Here is a 12365-nt window from a genome sequence, read left to right as displayed (position 1 = left end):
TATTTTGCTTATTAATATATTTCATTAGAGTATTTATATATTTTTTTCTTAGTTTTGAAGCTGATTTTAAATATAAGAGATTAATTAATAATACATCAATGAATATGCAGATCCATTAATCTGTCTCCATCAATATTTCTTTTCAAGCATACACTATATAACATTCAAATAATCAGACGGTTTCATCTGGTAGGAAAACAGACTATAATATTTATGTTGCAACATTTAATCATAAACTTCGATGAGCTTTTAATTTAATATAAGGGAGATTTATATTTAATATAAGGGAGCTTTTAATTATTGCATTTTAGTCCCCAGTCAGTTAATAATAATTTACAAAGTTAAAAGTAATTTTTATTAGATTATAATTTTTTAAACTCAAATTATATTCGTTCTTCTTCTTTTTCTCAGCTCCTCTCTTCTTCCTTATCCCAACTTCCTAATTGAAAGAATTGAAAATTGTAATTAAAAACCCTAAATCCCTAAATTCCATCAACCTGTTCTTCAAATTCTCTCTACATCATTCTCCCGATTTCTATCTATTCCGTAAATCCCAAATTCATATTAGACCACTTCTCTCTCACACAATTTCATAACCGTGTTCATGTTTAATGTTCAGCTTTCAGAGTAAATTTTCCGAGTAAATATTGGTGTAATTCGTGTTGGTTGCATTTTTTCATCGGATTGTATAAAACAACTGGCGATACCCAAACCCCCCCGATCCAGTTGAATGTAATTTTCAATAGGCAGCCGTATTATCACTATGTATGTTTCAGTCCTTATCTCTCGCACCTAGACGATGAAAAACCCTAGCACAACTGCCGGTAAGATAGCGTGTCTACAGTGCAAGTATTTGTAGTTGGTGATGTATTTGTGGTTGTTGTTCTTGCATCTTTATCAAATGATTGAAGTAGATATATTAACTATTGAAGTGGTGATTTATTTGCAGGGTCAATATGGTTTGCATCTGAAATGAAAGCTCTTGTTGATGACTGTGAGAGATTAATATCTTTTCCTCCGGGGCAAATATATTCCAGCAATCAGGGTATTAGATAATATCATTTTTTGTATTTTCTATTCATGATTATTCTTGTAATTCAATTTCCAATTTTTCTTTCTTCTTTTACCGCATACATTTTACAGTAATATTCTATATACATTTACATACCCTGTTAAAATTTATTGTATTTGCAGGAGGATTAAGAAGGTGGTACAATCCAACATGGTTCTCAGAGCAGATTCCATCAATATTCTATGAACCAACGATTTTGCCTGTGACTTTTGAGAGGGTAAGCTATTACTGTCATATCCATTGACTTCTGTCACCATTTTAAGCTTAGAAGGTTCAGTTCTACCCTGCTTTGTTAAATAGTGACTCTATAGTATTGCAGAATTTGAACAAATTACTATTGTTTTGCAATACACTATTTGTCTACTTAATATAAAGTATTGTCAAATAGGGATTATAGTGGTGCGATAGCATTGTTGTGTAGGGGAATTTGAACAAGCATCTATTTTTCGCTATCCACAATTGACAACACTGGTCCTCCTTTTGCATGTAGTGACTTCTTTTGGTGTACTTGAGTCTCATACTAACGGAGAACCTTACTAACACCCCTTTTAACTATTTACTTATTTTAGCTGTGATATCATGCAGGTTGTAATTAAAAGACTGATGACTGATGTGCCTTTTGGAGTTCTTTTGTCTGGAGGACTGGACTCATCACTTGTTGCTGCGGTGGCCAATCGACACTTGTCTCAATCTGACACTGCTCAGCAGTCGGGATCGCTGTTACATACTTTCTGCATTGGTTTAAGGGTAATAATTATTTCCCATGTTAGGTGAAAATGAGTTGTATTATCCACGGCTCACGTCTCGTAGTATATTAGCATTTACATGCTTCATAGCATGATTTTTCCATCATTCAGGGCTCTCCGGATTTGAAAGCTGCAAAAGAGGTAGCAGATTATATTGGTACTCGTCACCTTGAACTTCATTTCACGGTTCAGGTAACTGTCTCATACATTATTTCATCTTTTTTTTTTTACATTTGTGCAGATGAGATTCTTATTGCTAACTCTGGTAATATTTAATTTTAGCTATATCAGGAAGGTATAGATGCACTTGAGGAAGTCATTTACCATACTGAAACATATAATGTAACAACTGTGAGAGCAAGTACTCCAATGTTTCTCATGTCTAGGAAAATCAAATCATTGGGAGTGAAAATGGTTCTTTCCGGAGAAGGTTCAGATGAAATATTTGGAGGTTACCTGTATCTTCATAAGGCACCTAACAAGGAAGAACTTCATGAAGAAACATGCCGAAAAGTAATATACTATAATCATTATGCCCCATATTTTGATTACTTTTTGACCTGTTTATTCATGTTTTTGGTTGTTTTGATGATTTGACAGATTAAAAGATCTTTATGATTGCCTAAGAGCCAAGAAATCAACTTCCGCTTGGAGTATATAGGCACGTGTACCGTTCTTGGATAAGGAATTTATCAGCACAACCATGGCCATTGATCCGGAGTGGAAAATGGAATTTACCTTAACTTGTTTTTCCTATTGTTCATCTTGTCTTGTCATGCAGCATAACAGTTCAAATTAGGTTGCATACATTGTTGATTGAGATTATGTTAGGTTAGTGTAAAATAAATTTAAATGTCATTTTAATTTTTTGCTTTAGTTTAAAAGTTCAAGTTTTATTCTTTTAATGATCATGTTTCATGCATGATTCTTCTTGTATCATGTTTTAATCACCTCTTGAAATTTTTGACAAATTTCTCAGATAAGGCCTGATCTTAAAATGATAGAGAAATGGATAGTGTGCAAGGCCTTTGATGATGATGAGAATCCATATTTGCCAAAGGTTTGTATCAACTTCTCCATTATGTTTATTCCTAAGTCTTGAAGAATTTCTAAAATAATACTGTTGTATTTTTTCCAGCACATATTGTACCGACAGAAGAAACAGTTCAGTGATGGTGTCGGATACAGTTGGATTGATGGTTTGAAGGATCATGCTAGCGCGCAAGTAAGTTCTAATCCGTGCATCGAATTGAATAACTAATTTAATAGAAGTCATTGACATTATCCTTGTTTCTGTCCTAAATATATCTTAAATGACTAGGTCACAGATGTAATGCTGAAGCATGCCAACTTTATTTACCCTAAAAACACTCCTACCACAAAAGAGGGATACCACTATAGGACAATTTTTGAGAAGTTATGTCCATAGGTAAATTTAATAGTTTCTTTTTCATATTAAAAAAAAATAATAATAATACATTTTTCATTCGAACATGGACAAGCTTTCGACTATGCCAGATCACTTCTTGACCATGTTGAATCATTTCATTTGAGCAGAGTGCTGCCAGGTCAACAGTTCCAGGAGGTCCAAAAACTGTAAAAGCTGTGGAATGGGATGCAGCATGGTCCAAAAATCTTGATCCTTATGGCGGTACCACCCTTAGAGTTCATTCAGATGCATACAAGGATGCAGCAGATGCTAAAATAGCCGAGCCCGAAAATGGATCCATCTGAAGGCCATGCTGGATTGTTAAGTTAATTTTAGAAAATGTAGAGACTTGAAGTTGTTTTCATTTTTCGCAGACCTAGTACAATCAAACTTTAAGTTTAATGTTTTAGAGCTTTACAACAGCCTAATAATATAGTATTGTTATGGTTTACTTTTATCAGATACTATAAGTTGCCTTTTAAACATGACTCAATGCTTAAATTTTCCCATCACAATTATTTATTTTTTCTCTCCATTAGCATTTGAAATTGCAAAAAACAAATAAACCTGCAACTTTTATTAGTGTACAAAATTTACATCTTTTCACATGAATGAACTATATACACAGGATTACTTGTCAAATTCGAAGATATCCCAACTTCAGTAGTTCAGTATTAAATCAACCTGCACGATATGAAAGCCATCAACACTGAGCCACAATCAATACAGATCGTGATATGATAAATACTTTTATACAACAGGAGGGATCAAGACAGTATCATCAGAACCAGAAGCTAATAGTTCCTCTGAAAGCATAACAAATAAAGATTGTTACTTACAAAAAAAAAAAAACTTCATTATCTTGCTAAAACAAGAAATTACTCAACAAAAATTGAAATTTTGAGATCTATCCCATTAATTAGTTAATTGAATGGTACGAGTGAAGCAATGGTAATTAAATCACGTCACCACTTCAAGATTGTCTCTCTTCTGAATTTTGTCAACATTCCACCCACAACACTTGGACTTGATGTTTTTTAATAGAAATGGTACCTGGTGTACGGGAATAGAATTATCATATGGAACATCTATACACTCTAAAGCCTCTGAGTCTGCAGTTATTCTTCCTAAAAAATCAGCATTGCAAATTTATTTTCAGTATTAAAATAGAGTGCCATATTATTTTGAACTCAGACGCCCTACACAATAAATAAGGATAAAGAAAACGAAAAAAATAAAACCCAACCATGTGAAAAATAGATGTCATGATGAAAGCTACTGAACATTATTCAGAGCATGCTATAAATAACCCATATTACAATTGAAAAATCAATATTTGTGTATGTTATTAGCTCAACCTCAGTGCGAAATTTCAATAAGCATTCACACGCACGGCACTTTGTTCTATGGGGCGAGTTAGCGCTATCTATTTTTACAAATGCAAATACCTGAAAAATAATCAACCTCATTAAAACACTTTGAAAAAGTTTATGAAAATAGTTTATGATATGTTCCTTAGCTCCAAATAGCTAATTGTCATAAATTCATTTTTGATTATTCTATAAAATTCAATCTCATTCCAATTTGAATAGAACAAACATCTCGTATATATGCTCACAATAAGAAAATCACCTCAGCATCAATATAAGTTGATTTCCTCCTGATACTGCATCCAGGATACTTAACAACTGATTTGGAACCATACCACTTAAGCTTCAACTTGCTTCCATAATATGAGTAAAATTAAGAACCGTGTAATATAACAACAAGTTAAGAAGTAAGAAGCACATGTGGTGAAATGGAGAAGAAAGATATACCTCGCCTGTATAAAATATGTCATTAACTATCAAAGTCTCTCCTCTATAATATGCATCTCTCGCCTATTACCAAACACCACCATGTTAAAAACACCTTGAACAACAACCTCGAAAATCATAAGCAAAGTTATAGAAATTACCTGAGAAAAAAGAGCTTCGAGGGTCTCTTGGGTGGTGGTTTGAAGAGGACTGACATATATACAAGATGGACCATGAGGACGGTCGTCTCAGGTTACAGAGATCGGAAGAGAGAATGAAGAAGAAGAAAAAGGGATTTGAGCTCCAATAACTTCTTCGTTGTTAGATCCCCAATGTCTCTTCCTCTTCCAAGTGGTCCGTATTGTCCATATTTGTCTTTAGTAGGGTTAGGTTTTACAATATTTTTGGGGTAATACGAGTAAGAAAAAGAGAGATCAATATGAGAAAATTGGGAGATGGAATATTGTGTGGGAAAATGAAACTTTAGAGAGGGAAAGGGAAAGGGAAAATTTTGAGGAACCGCTTGGAAAAGACAAGCAGGTTCAAATTTTGAATCTTGTTGTAGGTTAAAATATTTTAAATAATAATTTAAATTATTTTTCTTTGGAAGAATGTACATTGTAATTGTACTGGTAGAAACTTTTTGACTATTATCAGCATTAATTAACTTTTTATTTTTATTTATCTATATAAACTATATAACGGGCGTTTTTCATTTTTTATTTTTAAAAAATTGAATAATTTTTAAATATTAACATGGTTCACATATAGTTGACCATCTTTTATTTACTATCTATAACATAGTTCACACATAGTTGACCATCATCAATGCATCTCTGACATAATTCACATATAGATTACCATCTTCCATGGTTCACACATAGTTGACCATCATCTATGTATCTCTAACATAATTCACTCATAGTTTACCATCATCTATTGACTATCTTTCATTGTTCACACATAGTTGACCATCATCTATACATCTCTAACATAATTCACACATAATTATTATCTTTTGTTGACTATCTTCCATGGTTTCCACATATTTGGCCATCACCTATGCATCTCTGACCTAGTTCACCATCTTCTATTGAATATCTTCCATGGGTCACACATAGTTGACCATCATTTATGCATCTCTAACATAATTAACACACAGTTTACCATCTTCTTTTGACTATCTTCCACTGTTCACACATAGCTGATCATTATCTATTGACTATCATCTGTTGAATCTCTAACATAGTTCACACATAGTTGGCCATCTTCTATTGAATATCTTCCATGGGTCACACATAGTTGACCATCATTTATGTATCTCTGACATAATTAACACATAGTTTACCATCTTCTACTGACTATTTTCCACTGTTCACACATAGTTGACCGTCATCTATTGACTATCATCTGTTGAATCTCTAACATAGTTGACCATCTTCTATTAACTGTCTTACATGGTGCACACATATTTGACCATCATTTGTGAATATATAACATGGTTCACATATAGTTGATCACCTTCTCTTTACTATCTATAACATAGTTGACCATCATCTACGAATCTCTCACATAATTCACACATAGATTACTATCTTCCATGGTTCACACATAGTTGACTGATCAGTGCATATTTATGCACATTCTCCTATATTTTTACTTAGGCATTTCTTTACTTTAGCTTGGTTATTTTTCTATTTTAATGTGTTTTATAATTTAGTTTATTTTTGCCTTTATTTGATTTTCGCACTTAATTTTCAGCATTAGCAGTCTGCACTAAAATGATCATAAGTGGAGTTCCGGGAATCCGATTGAGGCGTTCTAATAATCTCCGGAAAGCTAAGAGAAGGAGCTACAACTTTCATGTTGGAGTCAAAGTCAGATTCAGAGCGCATATTTTCCAGAATTTCGTTTGAAGCTGCAGCATTAGTTTTAATTAGTTTTGGATCATTAGTTTATGGGTTTGGGTTATGTTTTTGACCCAGTTTGAGTTAGTAGAGAAGAAAACCTTATTTTGTTTTATAAGGGTTGGCATCCGCTAGAATACGAGAGACCTTTTTTGCCACAAATTTTACTTTTGGTTTCATGATTAGAATGAAGAACTAATTCCCGAAGGCAAATCCTACTGCTTATGGGTTCCATTGCTTTGAGGTTATTCTAATACTAATTTAAATTCAATTTCTGTTCAATTCTTTTCTATGAAATCATTTTCTTAATTTGATTACAATTGTTTGCTTAATTTGATTGTTGTTCATAGGATAGAATTGATTAAATTTGATTGTATGCATGTTCCTAAATTTAATTGCGTGTTATCGTTTGCTTAATTCGTTAACTCGTCATATTCTTAACCGTTTGCTTAATTCGGTAAACAGGAACATAACTCGTATGATTTTGATAAGAGCTTGTCTGATTAATCTCATAATCGAATAGGATTGAAGCCGTTTAGGGATTGGTGTTATTATAACCGATGATAAGTCGGAACCCGAATCAGTAGGATTAGTCGTTTAGCTTATTTTGATAATCACTTAATTTACTCTATTTTATAAATTGATTCTAAACAAACCCTCATTATCGTTTTTAGTGTTAGTTAATAAAATCAAGAATCCTTGTGAGAACGATATTCGAGTTGTCGTTACCGCTAAACTACGTTTTCAAAATACTCGTTTTTGATCCGCGCGCGACAGTGGATCAAATTGGCGCCGTTGCCGGGGATTCTTGTTATTATTAACTATTATTAGGCATAGTGTTATTGCTAGGATTTTCTTTTGTGTTGTGTTTGTTGATTTTCAGGGTTGCAATTCCGGTTGGTGTACAGTGATAAGTTTTCCAGCCTATCAGGTAAGTTTGAAAGCTTCTGTTTCGAATTGTTCCGAATTTTTTCCACAAAGTCAGAATTCTAAAAGAATTCTAAAAGAATTTGACCCTCAAAATCGTAAATTCGTTGTTTTTCTATTTTTTATGAATTATTTACTGTTTTCATAGTGTCAAAAAATTCCAAAAAAAATCCCAAAATTCTTATTTGTCTTAATTAGATTAAATTTAGTGTTTTTATATTTTTATGAATTTATTTTAATCGTTTTTCTTCTTTCTATTTGTTTCTGCCTGTTTGGGACATAGTTGGTATTTCTGTGTTTGTTGATAACATGGCTGAACAAAGAACCTTAAGGCAGTTGGCTGCCCCTGATGCGAACTTATGCATTGAGTATCCCGATGTTGATGTACCTTTTGAATTGAAATCTGGATTAATACATTTGTTGCCTAGGTTTAATGGTTTTGCAGGTGAGAATCCGCATAAGCATCTGAATGAATTTGAGGTTATGTGTTGTGCACCTTCTGAACCTTCACTAGAGGATATTGTCAAAGAAATGGCTGCAAATAATCTTCAGTATCAACAGCAAATAGATTCTACTCTCCAGACTTTGCAAACACAGATTGGACAACTTGCCACTTTGATGAATGCCATGCAGCAAGCTCAAGGATCAAAACAACAAGCCTTAGAAGAGCAGTCTGTTTTTCAAATAGAGTTGCTTTCTGAAACTGTTGATGATACTTGTACTGATTTGTTTGCAGATGATTTTCCATCATTGTCTAATTTTAATGATGTTTACTCTTGTGATGTTTGTACAGACACTAAAATTTGCTCTGTTTGAGCTGAAATTGAGGTTGCCTTGCAAGTTGATATTCTTACTACAGATGAAGTTGCAAATGAAGTTGTTCATGTAGATGAAACTCTTGACACCCCGGCTTCCCGGAACAAACCATCCATTGAACAACCACCTTTCAGAGAGCTGAAACCAATTCCTCAAAAACTTAAATATCCTTATTTAGAGATGAATGAAAAACTTCCGTTTATAATTTCTTCTAAACTTTATTTTGATCAAGAAAGTAAGTTTTTGCAGATTTTGAAGAAGCATAAGAAAGGAATTGGATGGACCTTGGATGACATTTATGATATTAGTTCGTCCATGTGTGTGCATAGGATCTCACTTGAAGATGTAGCAAAAGTAGTGAGGCAGCCCCATAACCTTTGGTTCCTTGATGTTGTTAGACGCTGGCCTATAGATCTAGAGGGGGGGGGGGGGTGAATAGATCTCACTAAGTTTTTACAGATTTTTCTACTGACTCGAGCGAAAGCGGTTCTGAATCGACTTGCGTCTATTCTGGACCGCTATTGCAAAGGTCGTATGTGTTTCAAAACCAAAGAGTAAGTGGAATTGATGGTGAAGTAATATGATAGCTAACCAATACGTTTAACAACTGAAATCCAATTAACTTCTAGATTGACAACTTTGATTTGCAATGCAGTAAGATTGGATTAAGCAAAAACACAAACACTTGGTGATAGGTTCAAATTGATAGTGATTCAAGTTGTGGTGAATTGTGATGTTTGTGCAGAACTTTAATTCACAATTTTAACACTTGAATCGTTGATCAATTTTGCACTTATAACCAATTATGAACAGAAAGTAAAAGAGAAAGTAAAAGCGACAAGAACACGATATTTGTTTAGGCAGTTCGTCGATCGTCCTCGCTACGACTACGTCTGCCCCCAATTCCAAATTGAAATTGGGTAATCTTTCATTAATGTTGAAAGTAGTATATACAAAGAAGATAACAAAGCGATAAACGATAAACCAATTATGTCGATCCTTTGAATCTTCTTCCCCCTTAATCTTGAGCCAGATCAAGGTTATCCAAGAGCTTCACTTTGATTCCCTTCTGCAGTGTCTTGATTCCTTGAACTCCCCGTTCCTCAATCGTTACACTCAGCCGAATCCTCAATGAACGCCTCTTGATAAAAACCCCCAAGAACCACCCGTCGTGGAGGACAAAACCCGCAGATTTTATTCACCAACAAACCCCACAAACCTTCACCCACTAGGAATCTTCAATTCCGTTCCATGGACGTTATCGAACTCATCACTAACCCGCAACGCAAGAATGATTATGTGTAATTGTGTTGGAGATGATGAAGAACGAAGATGAGAAGCGTTTGTGTATCTTTCAGTCGTTGGTGTTCCTTGAATAATTACCCTTGTACAATATATATGATTGCATAACAGTTAGAACCAAGAAAAACTGATTTTTGAACTTTCTTGATCAGTTAGGTCGACCACTTGTAGTGCTTAGGTCGACCTAACAGAGCTTGCAGAATTTTGCTCCCAGTTAGGTCGACCTGTTGAAGGAGTAGGTCGACCAGAATCCTCTTCTGATGCATTCTGGGAACATTTTCACAGATTAGGTCGACCTAGTTGATGTGTAGGTCGACCTAACAGGCTGGTATGTAGAATTCATCAATTTAGGTCGACCTAAATGATGTGTGAGTCGACCTAGCAGGGACATATGAGTTTTTCTCCATTTTAGGTCGACCTGGGTTGATGGTAGGTCGACCTAACTGCTGTTTTTCTGCATTCTTCTTGTTTTGCTTGTGTTGAGGCAACCTATAAACATATACACATAATGGGTTGACCTATGAGTGATCAATGCTTGCTTTTCTTTAAGTTTTCTGCTCCAGTCTTGTTGTTTGAATGCTTATTTGAGTTTGCCATGAATCAAAAACATCTTTGAGTGTAATCTTGTATTCACATACTCCCCCTTTTTGATGATGGCAAACCATTCGACTAAGCTCTGGTAGTAAATGATAAAGACTCAGCAGAGCTCCCCCGTACATCCAGCATCTATCTCTCAACAGGGCAATCTCTCAACAAAGCTCCCCCGTACACTCAGCATCTATTGTATCTATCTCCCCCTTTGACAACATCAAAAAGAGAAACAAAGAGAACAGAGTAGGAGAGAAACACGAGTAATAAAGAATACCGGTAGTCATAGAGATAGATAACATGTAAATGGTGAAAGCATAAGAGCTAATCATGTTTTAAAGAAAGCCAACAACATACATAGTAGTTCAAGAGATTTATAAAAGAAAACAGAGAGTACTACATCATATGATGTTTTTAACAACAAAACAAAAAAAAACTTAATGGCATGAAATGCAATGAAATGATGATATGATAAACAATATGTCCTAACGCCTGCCCCTTCTTCCTCTTCCTCTTTGAAATGTATGAGGTCGATCTTCTTCAACCTGTTCCAACAAATCCAGCACAAACATGTTAAGAGTGTGGAAGCTTTGGCTTATGTTAGCATGACGATGCAATGCCGTTTCCTCAAACTGATTCTGCCTCAATATGGAGTTGGATGCAAACGTTTCAAAATCGTTCCTTTGTTCCTGAACCAAGCCGTACAGAGATTGGTATTGACGTTGTTGTTCCTCATATCTATCTTGTTGAAGCTGCTGCATTGTTTGAAATTGAAGCTGTTGAGTTTCAAAGTTCTGCTGTTGTTGAAGTTGCATAGCTTCAAGCATAGATATTATGTTGGATTGATCAGGAGGAGGTGGAGCAGTGTATCCCCAAGGAACTTCTTCCTGTTGAGACGGAACATATTGCCAATTTGGATCTGTGTCATGAGCTATGTCTTCCATGGTTTGATCCTCCTCATTTGCTATTTCTTGATCGTTTCCCTCTTCCTCATTTCCTACATTGTTTCCAAACTCCGTAGGATCATCATAGTTGTAGATAACCTTCCCTGTTCCTTTTTGAATGAGATAATAGGTTTTCCTAACAGGATTCCAATGATATCCCATGAGAGTCAAGGTGGTTTGTGAGAATTCCTGGGATTGATGTACGCGAGTGTAGTGTAAGTGATCAAGTCGCATACCAAAGTGATTGACAATTGTTTGAATGATTGAACCATAACACAGGGCTGTAGTTTTCTGTTTGACCTCATGAAACTTAGCAGCTAGGAAGTGAGGCCAGTGTAAACGCGTTCTATTTTGCAGCAGATACATGAGCACCACTTCATTTCTCTCAATTCTCGAATATCCTCCTGCCCTTGGTCGAATGATTCTTGAGATTACCCAGTTCAAGAGCCTAGGATCTCGCTTCAAATGACCAGCTGTTATTGTTTCATTTGATCTGTCAAATACGGAAGGATCTTTGAGGATTGACTTCATGTAGGCCTCATGGTCATAGTTTCCCGGTACATCCCCGTCTACCATACGGAGTTCATCACCAACGATTGTCAGACCAAAGATACTAATCCAGACCCGTTTGTCGACAACATGCGATCTAGATCCCATTTTGAAACGGAAATTACAACCGTCTCCTTTTGAAAATCCTGCATAGAAAGCCCTAACGGTATTTTCACAGTACGGAGTATCACATTGCAATAAGGGATGAATATTTTGATGTTCAATTAACGCAGCGACATCAGGGATATGCATGTTTTCGACAAGATTTGGATCATAAGTATATTGCTTA

General features: G+C 35.0%; 1 pseudogene; it reads left to right on the top strand.

Moving 5' to 3' along the window:
- Window positions 1-374: 374 nt before the first annotated feature.
- Window positions 375-3955, top strand: LOC131652830 (asparagine synthetase [glutamine-hydrolyzing] 3-like; annotated as a pseudogene).
- Window positions 3956-12365: the final 8410 nt, after the last annotated feature.

This window comes from Vicia villosa, linkage group LG2, assembly GCF_029867415.1.
Source record: "Vicia villosa cultivar HV-30 ecotype Madison, WI linkage group LG2, Vvil1.0, whole genome shotgun sequence".
NCBI lineage: Eukaryota > Viridiplantae > Streptophyta > Magnoliopsida > Fabales > Fabaceae > Vicia > Vicia villosa.
The sequence above is the reverse complement of the archived record's forward strand: the minus strand, read 5'-3'. Positions and strand labels throughout refer to the sequence as shown.